At 58.5% G+C, this 10,040-nt stretch overlaps 1 protein-coding gene across 1 annotated transcript in view; it reads right to left on the bottom strand.

Moving 5' to 3' along the window:
* PTPRN2 (protein tyrosine phosphatase receptor type N2) overlaps positions 1 to 10,040 on the bottom strand; it is a 673,487-nt gene that overhangs the window by 199,533 nt on the left and 463,914 nt on the right.

Genomic DNA, 10,040 nt, shown 5'->3' with positions numbered 1-10,040 from the left:
CCAGTTTCATTCTTTTCCACGTGGATATCCAGTTTACCTAACAACATTTATCGAAGAGACTGTCTTTTCCCCATTGGCGCCCTTGTAGAATGTGAGTCAACCATATACATGTGGGTTTATTTCCAGGCTCTCTATTCTGTTCCATTGACCTGTGGGTCTGTTCTTATGCCAGTGTCACACTGTTTAAATTACCAGAGCTTTGTAATGTATTCTGAGATCAGAAGCTGTTGCAGGATCTTTAATTGCATTCTGGGCAGGTTTTTCATGAGAGCAAAACATGCCAACTGTTTCTTTTGGTGTAATTTCTTCATTGCCAACTCACATTTTCCTTCGACGGTGAAATAAACATCTTCTAAAAGCCCCTCGAGAGGAGCTGTTGAAATCACTTGGTATAAATAGGTGCAAGAGTGGGTAATGATGTATCCTTAACCTACCGAAAGTTGAAATAAAAGACCTCATTATGGGAAATTTAGAAATTGCAGTCTGGGATTCCCTAAGAAGCAGGCTCAAGCCCTTGGTCTCCAGATAGCCCACAGATCCTCGTCAGGTACACACCAGCCCCACTAGAAGAGGCTGCAGTGTCACAGCTCGGTAGTGGCCAGCGACAAAGGTCAGAAAAGATGACTTTCCCGGGTCATGAAACAACTTGATACTTGTTGGGAATTGCTCCCAGAGGGAATTTTATGTCCCCAGCTAAACAGCTCATCATGAGATCATGGCACGTGTAGGTGTGTACACTCACACACACACACCCTTCTCCCTCCTGCCCTTCTGACCCTACCAGGTGGCCAGTAGGTGCTGGAAGAGACCAACAGCCATCATTCGGTCAGAACTTGAAGACCTGACTCCTTTGCAGTCGTGGTTTTCCCTGAGAGCTCTGATGTCACCCCCTCCCCAGTCCCACCTGCAGCCCCAGGTCGGGGCCTCATCCAGGTGAGGGTTGTTTTCTCCCCACTGTTGTTATTGTGATTCATGCTCTCTGTCCTCATCCTGGCTTCCGCTGTCCTGGCTGTCAGAGTGACCAGAGGGTCCTGTTGGCCGAATCATCGCAGGGTGGTGGGGGCATGTGAAGCGCTAGCTACCAAGATCCCTTCCCTTCAGCTCTTGAAAACAACAGCAAGACCACAGGACGCAGCTGACAGCCGTGCCCACACGCTCAGACACGTTTTCCACGAATTCCAGAAAAATGCAAATTCCATTAAGAATTAAGGATCAGCTCTCCCTCTTTAATAATAATTATTAATGTCCCTCCCACGTGCAGAAGGTCTTTTAAAGACCTTCTTGTTTTGTTAAGACGTGAAGAAAAAAATAGATAGAATATCAGCAATTCAAGGTTTAAAGAAAAGGAAAAGGACGTCAGCTTCTCAAGAATGAAAGATGGCTTATTCTCCAACATCCTACTTAAAAGTTCAAAGCACATTTTTCTTATAAATTAGGCGAGTGTAAAATTCAGGGAGATGGGAAAAGAAGAAATAAGATTTGAAAACGTGCCAAGAATTTCAATGGGCAGCAGGGAGGAAAAGCAGACGCACGGAACGTGCATCAGACGTGCAAAGCTTGGCATTTAAGGTGCAGTAGAAGTGTCAGCTGGAAGGTCTCCTGGCCTCGTTCACCAGGGGAGGGGGGCAGGGCGCAACATGACTAATATTTAAGAGAGAAATCTTAACTAATTAGCTCAACGATGGAACTTTAGTAAAAGAAACATATTTTGCAAAGGTGGAACAGAAGTAATTAAAGCGGGAGGGAAACAGCGACGGGTAGAGGCCTATAGCGTGATCCCACCGTGGGCGCCACACACAGAGGGCCCTGGAGGGCGGGGCTTTGTTCAAAAGGGCCAGGAGGGCCCAGATGCGCCTGGCGAGCTCTGACCTGTCCTGCCACCTGTGAGGACACCATAGGCTCCAGAACCCTGGGGACCCCAGGGCTCCCGGATGGTGGGGTCACGTCCAGCTGGGAGCCAAGGCCTCAGCGCACAGTCCAGGCGATGGCAGACCCCACATGGTTTGTGCCGGTCGCTGTGGCTGTCCCAGGGCCCACAGAGGACCCCCTGGCTCGCCACGCGGAGAGGAGCACACGCTGGAGAGCAGAAGGCGTGAAAAACGTGTACACACGGGTGTATGTTTATATGTATGTGTGCGTGTGTGTATATATGCACAAGTGGACAAATGTGTGTACACACATGTACATATGTGTACGCATGCAGATGTGTATAAATGTACGTCTGCACATGTGTACACATGTATATGCGTGTATAAAGATGTGTGTGTGCACAGGTGTGCAAATGTATAGGTGTGTGTCTGTGTGTATACTTGCATATATGTATACATGTGTGTATGTGTAGAAGTGTATATGTATGGATGTGCATGTATATCATCTATACACGCACACACACACACACACACACACACACACACACACACACACACACTGCTCAGATGAGCAAACTGAGGCCGAGAGAGGTTCCGTACCCTAACCCAAGCCCCTAAGTTAGGGAGGGCAGAGCTGGGGTCTGAGCCAGGCCTGTTTGGTCCCAGAGCTCATGGCCTTCGGAATAGTACACGGGCCCCCAGGTCTCCTCCCACTGGACGAATCCTGGGCCCAGAAAGGCCACCCCTGGAAACACCTTTGTGGAACGAGCTTCTGACGAAGCGCAGCTCTTGCCTAGGAGGGGTCACATTTTAGACGTTCAGCATCTACCACCACCCGTACTTCCTGAAGTATGGAATGTCGGTTTTAGGTAGACTGTGGACAATTGTTTTCAAATATGTGCTTCTTTTAACGTGTATGAGGAAAACATATTAGTGTATCAGAAACATGATTTCATGGACACTCCTGCTTAAGATGAGTACCACGATTCTCAGGCCTGAGCCAGTTTAAAGAGAAGACGCAGCAGAGGACCAGGTGCTTTATGATTCAGGGCAGGTGGGACGCCGTGTCTAAGCGAGCAGTGTGGGAACCAGGCGGGCCGGACTCGGGTCCAGATGGGCGGCTCCCCGTGGGACGAGAGGGGTTGACTTCAGAGGACCGTGTGGGTGGCACCGTGTCCCCCAGAACCTAGGTCGGCATCCTAACCCGGGTCCCTGTGAAGGACCTTGTGTGGAGGGGGCGTCTCTGCAGGGGAAGTTTGTTAGGGTGGGGCCATCACAGCAGGCCCTGATCCAGGAGGGCTGGTGTCCTTACGGGGAGGGACACACAGGGGGAAGGCCACGTGAGGCCGGAGCAGAGACTGGAGGGAGGCGGCCACCAGCCCCCCGGCCGGCCACCCCGAGGCTGGGCGAGGCAGGAAGGAGGCTCCCTGGACCCTCTCGGCAGCGTGGCCCCCGACCCTGTGACCTCAGACTTGCGTGCCCCAGACCGCGAACTCGCGGTCCCCACGTGGGAGGCGGAGCCCGGGGTGGGGCTGGGGAGGCCGCTGGGAAAGCAGCTCGTGGGGCAGCAGGACAAGGGGGGCTGGAGGGGCCCGAGGGGGACTCTGGCCACGTCGTGACCCTGCCTTCCCACTCCTGCAGCCCCGTGATGGGAGGGCTCCCCGGGGGTGACGCGGAGAAACACTGCCGGGGGAGGGGCAGAGAGGCTCAGCCTCACGCCTTGTGACGTTTGCTGAGACGCAGCCTAGCAGCCTCACTGTTACCAGTGAGATCCAAGAGGGACGCTCTGAACAGTTCCCTGGTCGGCTGCCGACAGCCGGGCACGGGACGGTTCTGCCACAGACGCCCCCGGACGCCCCAGGGCGGCCGTCCACAGTACGGACCCGCGGGCAGACCCTCGGGAGCCTGACGCCCGCGGGGCCCAGGGCTGCTCGGCTGCTACGTGGACCCCAGCCCGCCGGCCGCCTTCACTCCCACACAGAGCGGCCTGTCCGGGGCTCGGGACCCCGGGGGACGTGGATTCGGAGTCCCATCCTTGATCTGAGAAGTCGGAGTGGCTTTTGCAATCTGCCTCTAATACAACTATGTATGTTTTAGTATCAAATTAACTTTACCCCAAAGCTTCATGTATACAAATATCGAATCATTACACTTACACCTGAAACCAACATGACGTTCCACGTCAATTATACCTCAGTAGAAAGCAAATGTTTGTTACTTCCTGTTACTGTTGGCGTGGCACCGTGTACCCGGGCAGGTGCCTCGAGCTTGTCCTGAGAATTCCGAGCTTAAGGGCGAGACATGGCCCGTGGCTGCCCCCTAGCCCAGCCCTAACAGAGTGCCTAGTGTCGGTGGTGCCGGCCACTGCGTAGGGGACGCACCAGAAACACCTGCTCCGCGGTAAACGCCCACAGGCCTCGAGTTGGAGGAGCTGTGTGTGCAGACCAGCGTTTCACGTGCTCCGAAGCCCTGAGATTCAGGCTGTGAGGCCTAGGTCTTCTCCAGGGACAGCTTCCCGAGCGGAGATCCAAGTGGCTTAGGTTCACTTTCCAAACCCACTCTCTCCACCTGCAGGAGGTAAGTCCTGTTTCTGTGCTGGTCCCGACTTAATGAGCCAACGCCCATCTGTGCGCTGAGAGGCAGGCCTGGCGGGAGGCCTGGGTCCCACCTTCTCTCCTGCCATTGTCCCGCCCAGGCTCCAGGACCTGCGGGAACGAGGCCTCCCCCTCTTCTCCCACCCGAGACAGAGGACCCGTGTGCTGCCTGCAGGCGGGGGTGAGGCAGGGCCTCGGGACAATAGACAGACTGACGCCCATGGGACAGCAACCCTGTGTTGGGCCCCGTGCTACACCTCTAGTCGCTCACAATTTCAAATTTCTCTTCCTGTCAATTCTGCTAAGTACCTCGAGTCTCGGTTTTTACAGATAAAATACCCCCGACATCCAGACGGGTCAAAACATTTGCCCAAAGTCAGGCACCATGGACTTTCAGTCCCTCTGCTCTCCGAATGTCCAGCGAGGGCACCGCACGGCCCTCACCAGCACTTTGCAGACATGCTGAAACCACCTGCCCCGAGAATGGGTGAGGAGCTTTGAGGGTGTCATGGGCTGAACTGTGTCCCTGAAATTCACATGCTGGAGCCCTGACCCCCCAGGACCTCAGGAGGTGACTGCACTTGGAGAGGGTCTTTAAACAGGTGAGGAAGGTAAAATGAGGGCATGGGTGGGCCCCGATCCAGTGTAACCAGCGTCTTTGTAAGAAGAGGAGATCAGGACACAGATGCGCACAGGGGGACGGCCGCGTGAGGACCCGGGGAGGAGACGGTGTCTACACACCGAGGGGAGAGACCCAGGAGGGGCCGCCTCCTGACGAGGCCGAGGTCCTCTGCAGACAGTCAGGCCCTCCGGTGTTCTCAGAAGTTTAGAGATGCTTCGAACACCCGCGACCCCATCATTCCATCGCCCCCATGCCCCCCACCGCCCCCCAGGAGGACGAGCCTGCGGCCTCACACTGTCTCCCACCCTCACGTGCAGAGGGGTTTAAATCTTCCAGGCACCTCTCAGTTCAGGGCTTCCATGGGGTGGGAAACAAACGCCTGTGGAGGTCGGACAGCACCTCTGAAGGCCAGGGAGTGCGGGCGTCCCCAGCCCTGAAGGCTGGAGCAGAGGCTTCGAACTGCTTCAGGTTGCTCTGAGCCCGGGCGCCGCCAGCTCCACGCAGAGCGAGCCCGGCCCAGCCCCTCAGATCTGCCCTGAGAGCCTCCTGCTGAGCCCACAGTACGGTGGGAAAATGGAAGCTGAACGGATTTGCGGCTGGGGCTTTCCATCTATCATTAAACCGCACTTCGGGGAACCCAGAAAACTGCTCTTATCAGGTCAGTGTTTCCCCCCAGGCAGCAAATCACCCCAGCAAACCCAAACCTCACCCCCCAAGCCCTCATCACCAGGCCTTGGGACCCCGGGTCTTAGTCCTCAAATCCCTGCTCCTCCCCTTGGGGCTCTGTCCTCCTGTCGGCCTGTCCCGGGGCCTCCCGGCCGGGTCTCTCTCCAGACCCCACGGCCCACTTGGATACTGACCCACCTCCCAAGTTCAACCTGCCCGAATCCACTCCTGCTTCCCCGACCCCCCCGCCCTGTCTCCATCCCCCAGACCCTCCGTGCACTGTCCAGGCCCAAACGCAGAGCCGGGGAAGCAGAGGCCGTTCCGGGTCACCATGGAGACCAGCGCCCCTCCCTCCCCAAACCGGCTCCCAGGACCCTGATGCACGGTCTGTCCTCATGCTCAGCTTGTGGGGAGCAGCGTCCTTTTTAAGGGAAAGATACCCTTGGCCAGCAGACATACAAGCCTTGCTGAGCTCGGCCCCCGTCCTCAGAACCACGCATGCCCAGCAGGGGCTGTGCATCCAGGGCCGCTGTTCTCCGGCCCAAAGCGGCGGGTACTTTTGACACCAAGTCACACAGGAGCGTCCGGTGGCCGCTGTGCCCTCGGGAACCCAGAGGAGCCGTGCGAGGCCCCTGGGCTGGCGAGGCCGGGCGCCCTGGGCGGAGCGCACTGGTCAGAGTTGAGCCCACGTCTCGCTCAAGAGCCCAGGCGGGCCGGCCGAGGGCCTCCCAGGCTGGGGGGCAGGAGCCTTCGCATGCGCCCGCCCGGGGCCCAGGCCCAGGAGGCAGACACGTCGGGGGCTGTGGCGGAGGGTGTGAGCCGACACTCCCGCCCACCTCCCGCAGACGCCAGGTGGCCCCTCGGCCCCCAGCTGTGCTCCTCTAGGAGGCGGGAGACCAGAGGCACCTTCCCCGGGGTCCTGGAGGGACAGCAACACCCCTCCCAAGGGGTCTCGTGAGCGCACGGGGAAAGAGCTCTTTCAACGCGCCTGTGCATATGGCATTAATGCACAGCCGATCGGAATGATCTGGAATTTTTCCTAATTGTAAAAAGAGAGAAACTGCCAGAGGAAACCGGGGGGACTGCGTTTTGGCCGAGAAACTTGCACGGGAAGAGATGAGAGATGCCCACAGTCCTCCACGGTCAGCCCACGACCACCAGGTATCCAGCCACGTTCCATTTAATTTCTAGTAAAAGAGGCCTGTAATTTCATCCGTCTGACCTACAACAGGGGAGAGACAGGGGTTCATGGAAATAGCAATTGAGCGCAAGGAAAAGGAACCCAAGGCGTTTACTGTCATCTTCCCTTTGCGTTGAGATTTCCCTTTGGAACCAATACTGTGCAAACTGGCATCAAAATGTGGACAACTTGCCCCCGCCCCCCATCCAGCAACCCTCCGTCTTTTGCTCAGAAGTCACAAGTTCCTGTTCACTTTCCACCCTCATCCTGGCTTATCATTTGAATCCGGCCCCTCACCTCTGAACGAGCATCTGTGATTTTAAAAAGAGAAAACAGGTGCCTGGAAGGAGATGGTGAGGGATTACAGCAGCGACTCCGGCACGGCCGTTGGCCGGGCACGCGCCGAGCTCCTTGCTCACATGCGTGGCATTATCCCTCCAACAAGACAGCAAACCCGTAAGCACGCACTTTAGGGCCGCGAGTTGTCTCAGAGAAGGTGGGACGGGCCCTTGTCTCCTCAGGCTGGTCAGGAGTGGGGTTCCTGCCGGGGCAGCCGGTGCAGGGGGACAGCCTGGATGCAGCAGAGAGGAGAAATCCGAGGGTACGAGAGCAGGTGCACACACAGCACGGGAAGCGTGAGCTGTTTGTTAAATTCCGCAGCTCAATGCGCAAAACCTGATGATCCCACTTCTACACAAAAAGCCCAGGGAGGTGCCCAGGAGGCAGGTGAAGCCGCTTCCTGTGGGGCGGGGCGACAGGTGACTTTCCTTGTCCTCGTGGCCTGCGGGACTCTCTGAACGTCCCATGAGGATCCTGCATTACTCAGTGGTTAGACGGGGTTAAGGATCACGGCCACAGGGTGCGGGGGGGGCAGGAGCGTGGAGGAGGGGTCCGTGTGCTCTGGGTGGTGGGGTTGCCCACCTTCCCCATGTGGCCGTTGCCCCCTCTGTCTCGGCACCACCTGCGGGGCCTCCCGGGAGGGCTCAGCTCAGCTCATCCCGCCCGGGACTTCTGCAGCACGGCCGTCTGTTTTATTTCATTTTCTTTCCAGGAAAATCTCAGCCCGTGCAAGCAGCCTCTGCAGGACATCTTCCGTAGGAGCTGGGAGACGGGTGGCTTCCAACAAGCGAGGCCACGTAGGGGGCTCTGACAACGGGCCTGGGACTCAGCAGACTGGGTCCAAACCCGCCACAGCTCAGCTCTGGGCTCGGAGGGCTCTGGTCCTCATCTGGGACGGGCACCGCCTTTCCCTGAGCCATGGGGAGGACACACGGACACGGCCCTGCTGGGTTAGCCCCAGGGCCCTGTGCTGACCACATGGGGCCGAGTGCAGGCAGGACGGGAAGGACAGAAGTGGCCGGGGGCTGAGCTCGAGGGCAAGGTGCCCCTGCCGCGATGGTGGGCGCTGGGTCTGAAAGGTGCCGCGGGCGGGCTCGTACCGGGCAAGATCCGGCCCCCGCTCATCAGAGAAGGTCCCGCGCCTGGACGCGCCCCAGGCTGGCCTCGTCTGCCAGCAACCACTGGTGAGACCCAGGCCAGCGCAGGACCCGGGTTTTCTTCCATTCCGTCTAGTTGCCCGTGGCTACGTGAGTCAGTACGGAGAGAGGTCACACAGAGGCGGAAAGATGCCCGCAGAAGTGCCAGGACAGGAGGACCGCAGCCTCACGACGAGGTGATGCAGGAGCCATGTCCACGGGTCCAGAGCGGTGGCTGGAGACGCCCAGGCCCCCCGGGGCCTCACGGCTCCCCCTGTGGAGGCGCAGGGCGCGGGGGTGATGCACGCTCGGGCAGGGGCCCCAGGAGGAGGTGGTGACGTCTGCCGCCCGGTGGCCCGCCACCCCCTCCCGTGAGAGCGTCCCCACCGCCCCCGCCAAAAGGCCTTTCACGACGCATCTGAGCAGGAGTCACGCGGGGGCTGCTTTAGGGCCGGGGTGGGGTGGGGGGGCGTCTCTGGGCTCAGGGCTCGGCTCCGCCCCGTCTCCCACGGCTGTGAAGACCTCACGTCCCACTGTCGCCCGAAGGCCCGGCACGGTCTGCAGACTTCCGTATTCTACCTTCCGGCTTCTCAGGCCGCCTCGCACGTCCGGACGTGTAAGGTCATCCTGCGGCTGTGACTCAGCAAACAGTCGACTGCTTTGGTGTCAGAGGCCCCCCAGTGGGGAGAGGGCCCCAGCCGGGCTGGGGATAGGCCGGGAGGGCGGCGTGTCCCGGGATGACCAGCACCTCAACAGCTTCCCCGCACAAAGGCTTCCGACTCCAAGGGGATTCTTTATTAAAAAACATTTAACGAAAATCTTCTTTGCAAACAAATATGATGGACGTAACTTGTTCCACGGAGCAAGGATCAGCTCCATTCTAAAGTTAGGTCTGACCTGTGGACAGCTAACGTGCGTGTTTTCATGGTAACTGCTCCGAAGCTGCTACCGCAAGGCCCTGGGCCTGCCCCGGGACGGGAGGGGCCCCTGGAAGTCAGAGTCGCTTGGCGGGAATTCTCACGAGATTGTTTAATATTCACTGAACATGCCGTTCTAAGCTCCCCCTGCAGTCCCTGTTACTCGGGCCCAATGGTCTTGGGTTTCCACGGCTTGTTGTTTACGACGAGCTCTACGGTGCCCGGGGTTGGCGAGACGGCATGTGGCTTTCGAGGTGCAGGCAGGTGGGGGGATGCGAGCTGGGCCAAGGGCACCACCGTGAGCGAGGGGCACCAGAGCGACCAGTAGGCGTCGGAGAGGAGCCCCTGTGGCTGGTCCAGCACCGGGATCGCAGTTACAAAAACAAAGTCCCCAAGTCCCTCCTGGCATGGTGAGGCGTCACCAGCTTAGACTCGAGGCCCCAGGGGACCCTGCTGCCCCGGCTCTGGGCCGAGGCCTTGCTGCTCCGGCGCACAGGGCGGAGGTGGCAGGAAGTGACACGGAGGCCCCCCGTGGTTGCTCCCGTTTCCAGTGAGATACCTGACCGCCCTCGTGGCCCATTACCTGCAGCCAAAGGCATTCCTAATGCGTCCAGTAATGACAGTGACACAGTCACGGGAGTCTGCACCTGGGAGGCAGGACGACTGAGAGGTTCAGGCAGGAAGGGGGAGGCGCCTGGGGTCACCATGTGGGAAACCC

This window comes from Lagenorhynchus albirostris, chromosome 8 (assembly GCF_949774975.1).
Source record: "Lagenorhynchus albirostris chromosome 8, mLagAlb1.1, whole genome shotgun sequence".
NCBI classification, from domain to species: Eukaryota; Metazoa; Chordata; class Mammalia; order Artiodactyla; family Delphinidae; genus Lagenorhynchus; species Lagenorhynchus albirostris.
This window is presented reverse-complemented; position numbering and strand designations above follow the sequence as displayed.